Source organism: Plodia interpunctella, chromosome 15 (assembly GCF_027563975.2).
Source record: "Plodia interpunctella isolate USDA-ARS_2022_Savannah chromosome 15, ilPloInte3.2, whole genome shotgun sequence".
Classification (NCBI taxonomy): Eukaryota; Metazoa; Arthropoda; class Insecta; order Lepidoptera; family Pyralidae; genus Plodia; species Plodia interpunctella.
Window position 1 is genome coordinate 2,584,203 of NC_071308.1, and position 11,830 is coordinate 2,596,032.

The following is an 11,830-nucleotide window of genomic DNA, read 5'->3' on the forward strand; positions in this document are numbered from 1 at the left end:
CAAGATAAAAATTTCGTCACATATTCGACAATTTGTCGATTTTACGTCTATCAAAAATGTTATTAACTTCAACCTGCGCGGGCGTCGTTTAGATAAAATGGCGTAATTTGCATTTTTAGAGCAATGACAACCCACATTATCATAGATTTTTCGGTAACAACAAATCAAACAAACATAAATTACAAGCCATTTTCATATCTACTATGCTTACAGAAATAAATACATTTGTATATAGATGACAATAGGTGTAATATGTCTTGCCGTCTCTTTCTTCCCGGCTCAGCGTGGGTTCGCAGCGTGACCATTTTTCACTCCCTAAGATGTGAGATTTCCTTGAGTATTTTATCGCGGAATATTACAGTAATATTTGTTCCAGGTCTTTGATATTTTATACTTTACTCGACCTTTCTTTAGTCGCCATGTTCCACTGCTGGGCAAAGGACTTCCGTTGTTTTTTCCACAAATCTCTGTAATTAGTTAATTAATTATAAATTTAGCGGAGTGTGATCCCACTTTAGAATAGAACCACTTTATACCCTCACATGAATGTCGTACGAGGCAACTAAGGGACAATAGCCTTGACAGCAAATAGGCAACAATAACATTACCAAAGAGGGTTGACGTATGTTAAGCGGCATGTCGTAAAATCACAAACAAATCTTGAAAACTGTAAGGTATTTTTTTTACGCTGAACCCGGGTTCTCGCTATCTCAAAGCCGCGATTATTACCGAGAATGAACGAAAATGAAATATTTTCGTTTATAAAGCCAGCGACACCATAGAAACGTCAGCGACAGATTCAAATAAATGGACCGTACTGTGTCCCATCATTATCATCATCGTGATTTTAGTTCTTTTCTGTCCGCTGCTGAGCATAGACCTATCTTCGCGTACGCCACCCTCTGCTGTCCTGTCCCTGTGTCTGTGTCCCGTATCTATATTCAATTAATCATTCGATCTACCAATCTACAATCATTAATAAATAAATAAATATATTAGGACAAATCACACAGATTGAGCTAGCCCCAAAATAAGTTCGAGACCTGTATGATACTAACTCAACGATACTATATTTTATAACAAATACATATATAGATAAACATCCAAGACCCGGGTCAATCAGAAAAAGATCATTTTCCATCATGACCCGACCGGGGATCGAACCCGGGACCTCTCGGTTCAGTGGCAATAACTTTACCACTGCGCCACCGAGGTCGTCCAATTATGCCAAAGCAATATCAATATTCGTTTGTTAATTAAACATGGAATGTACGAGTACAAAATCAATATTTGATACCACATTAATACTCAAAGCCTCGAAGTTAACCGACACATAAATGTATAATCGTAGGAAGTTAAATCGAGCGGTTTCTAACTTTTGACCCGAGGTCCTGGATGAGCGACACACGCGGCAAGGCAACTTGACGCGGCGCAGTGCACCTACATGTCTTCTTATAACGCCATCATAACGTTTATAATAAAATTACAAACTAGTAGTTTGTAGCTTTGGTAAATATTGTTTCATTTAGAATACGACGTGAAAAAGGGCCTGTAAAGGCCTAATTAATAAATAAATATGGCCGTCCAAATCAAAAGGGACCTTATGGCGCTCGGCACTTATGCCATTATTGCCGTTGTTTTGTATTCCAACAACGGCAATAAACCTAAGTGCTAGCCGCCATAAGGTCCCTTTTGATTTGGACGGCCACAAATTATTTGATTGATTTTGATTTTGAAACGTTTATAAAAGGGGAAGTTTGCGCATTTTAATTGAACTTAAAACCATAAGCCATTGTTAAGCAAATGTTTTAATAACAATCTCAAACATATAATTTGATTGTGAAAACGTTAGAATTCGACTATCGTAGTAAAATTACTTAAATACAAAATTTAAAACGTTTATATGACGAATAGGGATCACATTATGTCTTTGTCATATAATCAGTTATTTACGTGACATTATCATATATTTATTTGTTTGAATGTCAAATGCTTTACTTGTGGTATATGTTGTTGTCGTAATTACTCAAATACGCACAGCGTCATGCCTAGTTTCATCGTTTAACTAGGACACCGGGTAACTTTTGACTGTACACGTAATTTATCAAGAGTTCGACGCGTATAAAATGGAAGCTTCAACGGTTTTCCACTAAAGATATATCAGAATACAGTTATTTCGCCGAAAGCCGTTTAAAAATATTACGGATGGACGAGTTGTGTGTGACACTTCGATAACCATTTGGACATCGGTCGTGTTCATCAGCCGGTGCTGGTGACGAAATTTTGTTTTAAAATTATATTTGATTCGCTAACTATACAACAAAAAAATATTATAAATCGAGAAAACATTTAAGGCACCGGGTGGGTGAATTTCACGAGCGTTTTCAACGCCGCCTTGGGCTATCATTAATGTTTATTAAATTGTACCATACACAGTAATCAATTTAATTATCCTATTTTATATATAAGTAAAGTACTGGTACAATGTTATTTTATAAATGATGAATTAAAAAATAATAATTCTTTATTCAAAAAATGTGCGACACTAATGAAACGCTACACGCCGCGTTCAAGCAGTCGTGAAATTCACCCGGTGAGTTTCACGACAGTTTGAAAGTGTCGCATTTTTTACTTGAATTAATTTTATTTTTTTTTAAATTAAACATTTATAGAATTAACATTGTACCAGTACTTTACTTATTATAAAATAGGATAATTAAATTGATTACTGTGTATGGTATAATTTAATAAACACTAGTGACAGCCCGCGGCAGAATTTTAAACGCTCGTGAAATTCACCCACCTATTCCTTTGAAAACTAACTACAGTATCAGCGAAGAAAGTTTTGATATTAAAATTAATATAAAATACCAGTTAGTCAAGGCGTTATGGGTGTTTAATAATTAAAAAGAGACATATTTTGACTGCCTGGTAGGAAGTAACGTAATAGCTACACGAATGATTTCTGTCATTATTCAGAATAATATTGATTAAAGTAAGTTACCGATTTATCTACCACTTGCATATTCTATAAACCCGATCGAGGCTTAGCTTTGACTTGAATGAAATCTGAAGTATAATAGTGAAGACATTGTTCGAAAACCAACCTTCCCACTTCAATGTTTTGTGGCTGAGGAAACAACCGGGAAAATCAAATGTGTGAAAAAATTAACGATATCCAAAAGTTAGTTGTTTAAAGTTAATTTGCCTGGAGATTTCCAAGCTGTCGGAACCCCATGGCATCATATAAATATATTAGGACAAATCACACAGATTGAGCAAGCCCCAAAGTAAGTTCGACACTTGTGTAATGGGATGCTAACTCAACGGTACTATATTTTATAACAAATACATATGTAGATAAACATCCATGACACGGGCCAATCAGAAAAAGATGATTTTCCATCTTGACCCGATCGGGGATAGGACCCGGGACCTCTCGGTTCAGAGAGGCAAGCACTTTACCACTATATATATATATATATCTCTCTCTCTCTCCAAGATTGACAACCAGCTACAGTATAATCCTACAAATCGGGCCACAGTGGCATTCAATCGAGCACTACAAAATATATGCGCATATATTCTCCCTCGTTAGAGGCGGTTTCATTGACAGAAGATAGAATAAACTAGATGAGACATATTGAGACACGTTAAATACGAAAAGGGTAAAATATTTCGGCAGTTTAAACCCTCTCATCCCCGCAAGTTTCCCATTTCGTTCGAGGCTGTGACGCCGCGATGCCATTTAGCGTGAAAAATAAAACAGTAAAACTATGAACATAGATTCCGCTATCAACCGCTTTCGATTATCGATCGACTTTGCAACCGCTCTATAGGAATGCGATTGATGCCTATGAGCTGCCTAGGCTATATGTCCCTTTTGTAAGCTGCTCGCCAACCTTGAAAAAGCAATATCTACTAAATTTTCTTTTATATTACATATATTTATTGTTATTACATATATTTATTGTTCCGTCTATAGAAATACAACCACACGGCACATTATAGGTATGAGCTGTTTAATATTGAAGGTTATATTGTAAAAGTTTTTACTATTTAATTCAGATCAGTGATTTTAGACTTTAGTAGAGTCTGAAACGGTTCTCCAACAATTGCGAGAATAGAGGAGACATTCTGTCGGCGAATCGTTCGTAGACGAAGGTTTCTGTCGTTCTAAAGCCAGATGTCGAAACATTCTGTGGACGAAACGTTCGTAAACGAAGCAATTGTCGGAGAATCATTTCAGACTCCTTTAGTAAGGTATTTTTACCCGACTGCAAGGGAAGGGTATTATTTTTCGCGCGTATTTCGTATGCATAGATCATATGATATTCTTTATAATCTCATATCTCCAAAACCGCTGAACTGATTTACATAATTAAGGTATCGTTACATTCGTCCTGGCTGCTCGAGTGTTCTTAGTTGGGTGCCGTTAAAAACAAACATGGCGCCTGTGCAACGCAATTGGACTTTGTGAAATGCATTTGTTTTTCCAGTACAGACGGGTTTCTTTTTTAATTTTTGCTCGTTTTATTTACTTTAGCATTATTGCGCAAGAGTACATATATTTATGATAGTTGGTACGATACCTTGACTTAATGCTAAAAGCGTTATCTAACAGTCAACATTTGGGTCATACAGATAACCCTAAAAATAAATAATATGGAACATACGCCTACAGTATACAATATATATTATAACAAAACAACCAGTACCAACACATAATAATGAGAGACTCATTTCGTATTTTTTCTTTGTCTGTTGCTCAACACGAAAGAAATCCTTCGGTGTTTTTTTTTCCTACCATCGATAGAAATGAAACAACAGGTACATGAAGTAACGCTGCTTGACGCGGTAATAGCGGCGAGTTTGCAATAAATTTGGATACGTTGATGTGCTGTTGATTGTACCTAAGCTTTTCAATATTTTAATTCAGTAATTCAATACTTTTATGAGTATTCAAGGAGAAGTTATATTATTTCATTCGTGTAAAGCTTCTATAAATAAATAAGCCACCGATCATATACTCTATGAACTAAGTCGCTACTATACTGAAAATACGTACACGTAATATAATATAATTTACTTTCAGAATCTACGGGCTTATATTCGCGTACGACTTTCTGAGTTGGCAAGTGTTATTTTTAAAAGCAATGTTACTTATTCTCACATTTAAAATCATATTCCTTGTCATACGGAAAGAAAAGAGAAAACTAAATATATCTTGCATGATTTTAATTTCCATTTATGTTTGTTTGAATTAATTTTATTTTACGAAAAATAAGTATTTACTTAAATTAAAATTATTACACGAAGTGTTTTTTTTTTGTGATTTGCTCAAATTCACAAAAATTTTAGAGCCTGTCTAAGACATTCTAAATTCACAAAAATTTTAGAATGTCTTTGGCAATTGTTGTCATCGTCACATAAATAAGTATGATAAAAAAGAGAAAAATTATTTAGTTTGTGCTTTTGTTTACCAGCGTTTAAAGTAGCAATTCGGGTCCGAGTATTTCCAATAATATTGAAGTGTGCGAATCGAGAATTCTCGATGTGTTGCGTAAAAATACCGTGAAAGTTTGATGAGACGTACAGGATAACCGAAGAATTATAGGTTTGCCGGCTTCGCAAACGGAATTCTGTGTGCGTTTAGTTTATGTCAGTTGTATACTAGTTTTACCCATGGATATATTTACGATAATTTTATGATAACGGTAATTTACCGCATTCCAAAACAATATTATGTTTAAAACTGAGAAAAAAGGTTAAACTTTATTAACGCATCGGTTTACTGGTGAATTTAGAAGAGATTTTTTCCCTTTCTATATCTATGATTTTTTCTTGTAGAATCATATTTATCAGAATTCCGGACTCCGGAATTTACACACCCGCAAGTATAACGCTAGTGCTCAGTCGAGTTTTATAGCAGCTCCACACTGTCGCCGAACTCAGACATATGTCGACGCGAATGCGCGAACATTGCATTGTTATTATGAGTGCTTTTATTTACTGCAATAAAAATCCAGTCATGTATATCGAATCCTAATTAATAAACTCAAAAGCTACTGAACCAATTTTGATGAAATTTGACACAGAGATAGGGGAAAACTTCAGGAGTGATATATGGTTTTACCCGAGCGAAGCCGGGACGAGGGGTTAGTAATTAATAATTTTGATAAATATTTACTATATTTGGAATGCTAATAGCAGTTAGGCTATGAGTCCTATAGTCGCCGTTCATGGACGAAGGGATACAGAGTGGTACTATTCTAGGGCGGAACCACACGCCAGTTTTTAGTAGTTAAACGACCATGATTGTAGAAAATAGTGCACGCACTATTTGAGCTGCCCTGTAGTCGTATCGTTGTGTTTGACAAGCTCTCCACATGGTGCAGTCAAGACTCGCGTTCCCACATCCTCCATCAAGATGCTACAACTTGTTTGTTAACTGACACACAGTGAAGATGGCCGATGTGTTATATAATCTTTTTACAACTTATAATAAAAATGTTAGATTTTTTTCTTTCCTTTTTTTGGTTTTAATGTTTTAAATTTTAGTTTATACTTTGTTATTCGCGAAACTGCCAGCGTCCCGGTTCACGCTAAGACACAATGCTGAACGAAACCCATTTTGTGTGTGACTTGTATTTTTCTAAAATAAAGTGTTATTCGCTTTAATCTGAGCGTATTCTAGGTTTCAGTCGGAGTCCTGGATCCGCTTTTCTACGTTTTCGTCTCCAACACGCAAACCAAACGTCAAATCCAATAAACAGTTAAATCAATGGTATCTATAAATAAATTCTTACATGAACAGAACAGTAGCTTTATATGTCAAATTGTAATATGTAAAGTAAATATATATTTTTTTTATTTTGATGAATCCTGAAAATATAACACTCTTTTTTCGCGCAGTCGTGTAAATACGGTTGAGTCAACAAAATCGTTCCAGTAGTACAACCACCCTACACATCATTACATTATTTATAATGGCACAATTTTTCAACTGTCACTATTTTACCAGAATTTTGCCCTATCACGTGCGGACCATTTATCCACGACAAATTTATGTCGCAAAATTATAAAAAAGGTTACGAAGAAGATATTTTTTTTTGTGTTCATATTTTCGTCGCATTTCGAAGAGGGGAGGGGGACGTTTTGACGAATCTCACTAAGATATTCTATATCAATCACCTCCCCTTCTAAGTGTTATTTAAGAAATGAATAAGATATCATTTCCGAAATGTTTTTTTTTTTCGTTTTCACTCGAGTAATTTCATCGGAATTGTTAATAAGGACACAACGTTGTCTGATATTTTTTCGCAAAAATATTTAATTATTTACTGACTTCACTTAGACTATACTTTATCATTAAATTTAAATTCGAAACTCTTTATTCAATTTAAGATGATATACCTACGTCACATATTGACTTCTGAAAATTACTTAAACTAATATCTACCGCCGACTTCCAAAGCGCAGGTTAAGAAGAACAAACTTCACCGCAGCCTTTTCTCCAAAGACGTGAATTAAAAATTTAAGTCGTTTATACGATCACTGGCATGCATAATATGCTTGATGACACATCGATTCTCCTTCCAGTTCTTTTTGTGTCAGAACCATGAGAAAATATCTTTTTATTAATGAAACGAACCTTTTTATCCTGAACGTTGTATTTATTATTAGAGTGATTTAGCCATATCTTAAACGAGAAATGGTTTAAATATGCATTTATGCAGCCTATATGTAAAAAAAATAATTATATTCAACAAACCAGTTTCTAATGTATTTATTTTTTTACTTCAGACGTTAATCCAATTTATCTGTTCGACATGTTTGTAAACTCAATTAATTTATCCGAAGTATGCATTAGGATATTGGGTTTTCCCTACTACTTAGTGTGTTTTCAAAGGACAGGTTTTAAAATAAGCCAAAAGACCACTCGAAACGACAAAATACATACACTCAACAAATCCAAGGGTCTGAAAGGTCTTTTCACTCGACCCTATAGCGTAATCACATGAAGAGATTTTCATGAAAAAACCCTAATTTGAAATCGCCGAAAAATAACCCGGGAAGATTTCATTCGATGCTTCTTCTAAGTATGTTTTATTTATTTATACATCGATTTTCTTTTTAGGTGGGACGTTTATGGGATTCTGTACAACAATCTCTGTCTCACGTTGTTCGTTCCCGGTTGCGTTCGAGGCTGTGATGCCGTTAATCCCGGAATCAGCGTAAAATATAACCTTAACATTTTGAAGATTCGGCTGTTATTACACAACAGGCCGCCTGCTTGAAGTCCTTGAGAATTATATTGTTGCTTATCAGCTGCTTCGGCTATGTGTCCTTTAGTCGCCTCGTACTACATCCACGGGATGATATAGAGTGGTCCTATTCTAGGGCGGAACCACACACTATAGCAGAACACACGCTATTCTCAGATAAACAATATTATCTTTTGTATTACACACTATGCATGTGTTAACGCTTAGTATTTGCCCAAACAGTCCAACGCGAACCCAACAAATTGATGGATTGTTTGTGCAGAATCCGGGCGAATACTGTCCAGTATTCGCCCGGTAAAACAATCTATGCACCCATTTATTTTTCCGTCCATAGCAATATCAACGTATCAATAACTTCATAAGCGTACACAATACGTCGGATATTAATTGTGAGCAGGCCTGACAAAAGACTGAAAGGGAGGGGGCCTATAGGGGCTCTGAAAGCGATCTCGGTGCTATGCTTTAGTGAACCAACCATCCGAGTAGGTGAATACCAATACACTATTGACGGGCCTTTTTGGGGTTCCGGTACAATATAATATAATACTAAGTACCGGAACTACAAATATATTACAGGTTCGAGGAAATGTTCAGTATATGCATCATCAAAAAAACATTAAAAAAATATTTTCATATTATAACAAGAAGTCGCGTCTGTATGAACGCGATAAACTCAAAAACTACCGGACGAATTTATGTACGGTTTTCACCTATAGAAAGTGTGATATCTGAGGAAGATTTACATGCATAATTTGTTATAGTTTTACCCGAGCCGACCCCGTTTTTAATAAAATATAATGTTAAGTTTGTTTAGTTGGTAAACTGATTTATTTCAATTAAAGATTTGTTAAGTGCTTGTTTTTTTATTTAACCGTGAGTGTACTTGTAATTTTGCCTGTCCAGTGATGTTAAAATGTGGTCGGTTAACGATATAGCCATTTAGATAACCAGTTGTTTTGCTACCTTGTAAATTTTAGACAAAGACTTCTTACAGTCTTGATCTTTTTCAGATATAGTCATTCCAGCAATTAGCGGTGAATTAATGGACTTATGAAGATACTAACCCCGATATATTGGCCGCTAGTGTTCTCATCTAAGCGTTTTCTCGGTTCCTTCCTTAGACGTTGAGCGTCGAAGGCTCGAAGCCCAGGGTCTGCTTGCCTACTTTTTCGTCTCTATTTCGCTCATAGCATCTTCGATTTCCTGTACTTCCAGGGCCAATCGGGAACGGCATTTGTTATTTGCCCTACGTAATTTGCCAATCTACACAAGACGTGTCCAATCCTTTGGTCGGTATCCAAATTTCATCATCCATGTCAGTTCAATAAATTTGTGCAGATATTATCATGTTAAAAAATTACCCTACTTAGTACAGGTCTGTTTTATCACATTCTACTAATATATATATTGTAGGATTAGGATCAATATGATGTAATAATACAGCTAATACGAAGCTGCAGATACATTGGTAACTGCAGATAAGATGGTTGGAGAGTCAATTTTCTTAATATTTTTTTTAATTAAAAAAATATAATAGGTACATAGAAAAGGTCACTAAATGCTCTAAAGTCCATTTTCAAAAGGTATGAAATTATAAAGACAAACTCAACCATCATAAGAAACAAAATTTGTTCATAAAAAAACTAACATGAATAACCATAAACGTAATATTTAATGTAGCTGTCGAACAAACAGCTTTTCGCCTTTGCGAACATTTTACCGAGTTGTGACGTCACTTGTTCGTGTCATGTAGTATGGAGCATTAGGACGTGTCCAAAAATGTGTGATTCTATTTTTGTCACATCTTTGAAAGCATTGGCATTATCACAGTATTTTTATCACTGGTGTTTCTATTAATATAATAAAGGCCTTCCAACAGTCATCAAAACAAAATACGTCAACTAGCCATGTAACTAGATATATGTATATAACTAGATATGTTACATATAAACTATCAGTTACTTTATCATCAAGCGATAAAACAAGCCGTAATTATACTGTAATAAATACACAAGAGTATATTTATTTTGAATGTACAATATTTCGTTGAAACAAGAAATGAAACCGATTGATGGATCACGAACCCTCACTTTGATTGACGTAATCGGTTGAAAGCATATGGATTTTTCAATTACATATTGTTGTTTGACGGAGGTCGTTACGTTTGATTGAAAGGAAATGGCGCTCATAAATATTGTAGGGACGTCTGTGTTCAACTCTGAAGTTTCTTCTAGGGTCGGTTGCACCAGTCAACTTTGATTTTAATCTGTACGCTGTCGTCGCGATCGCGCACGTAACGGATAGCAGAATAATGCCAGACTAAATTCAATCAGTTCAAATCATTAATTCAGAAATTAGGCCTTCACATGTATTTTTTCACGTCATATTCTAAATAATTGTCATACGAGAAGTGACCACTGCTGAGAAGAAATGCCAAATGAAACTCGTTTAAACTATTATCTCATGATAATTTAGATCTCAAATCGTGACTAATAAATAAAAAACTTACAAAGACTAGTTATATTTTGTTCCGTATTATTTTATATATCTGTCTCTCTCTCTCTTTCTCCGTCAACTGAGCGTGTTCACAGTTGCAATCTAGGTTGCAAAGTATACCTTTAAGTCTCAGTGTTGTGATTTTACGACCAGCCACCACCGGCCTGACGTTTTTTAGTCCACCACGGGGCATATCAATATATACATAGGGACAAATCACGAGACGAAGATTTTGTTTAAATGTAAAAGTTTAGATATCAGTAAATCGCATTGGCTTGAAACAAATATTTCAAAATTATTTAACATGAAACACAAACAATATGAATCGGTTTCCCAAATAAATACACTATGCACTGAACGATATGTGAATATAAAATATTTTTCCACATAAAATATTTTTAAATAAAACTAAAATGTTTTATCGGTCACAATAGTTCATACTCATTATTATTTATTCCTATTGATAATTGAAAAATGACTTACCATTTTCAAATACTCTATCAAATTATTATTTAAAATGATAACACAATATGAATCCTAATCCCAAATAATCACACTTTGCACTGAACTATGAAAAAATGTAATATGTTTTCGATTTACTTTATTTTTGCCCCGTGTTGTTACGATTTTTTCCGAAAATTCGCATAAGCCTCCCGTTCATTCGTGCGTCTGCCACGGGCGCCCGCAGCGTACTAAATACAATTCCTGTACATATAACATAACATAAGTTATCATTTATTTTGTTGATGCATACCGATATTGATAATACTATCAAATATTTTACATAGTGTTGCGAAACTAAAGGTGCGTTTCATTTCAATAAGAAACTAGTAGCGACATCTGTTGTAGCGAGTGGGAAACTGACTTTGTAGCGGCTACGAGTGGTGCTACGAGCTAGCTACAAGAGTGCTACGAAATGCTACGACAAACGTTTGTCTTGTTTGAGCGCTCGTGAAAAAATGTTTTATGGTAGTTTGTATGTTTAATAGGTGCAAAAATATCACTGCATTTATCAATTACTTATTTAGTCGAATTTAGTGTCCTTT

General features: G+C 35.0%; 1 protein-coding gene across 1 annotated transcript in view; it reads right to left on the minus strand.

The window, feature by feature from the left end:
- Window positions 1-11,478, minus strand: part of LOC128675957 (limbic system-associated membrane protein-like) — a 101,544-nt gene extending 90,066 nt beyond the window's left edge. Inside the window, exon 1 of the mRNA XM_053755798.2 lies at window positions 11,268-11,478. The gene's annotated coding sequence lies outside the window, so the exon portion shown is untranslated. The remainder of the gene's footprint in view (window positions 1-11,267) is intronic.
- Window positions 11,479-11,830: the final 352 nt, after the last annotated feature.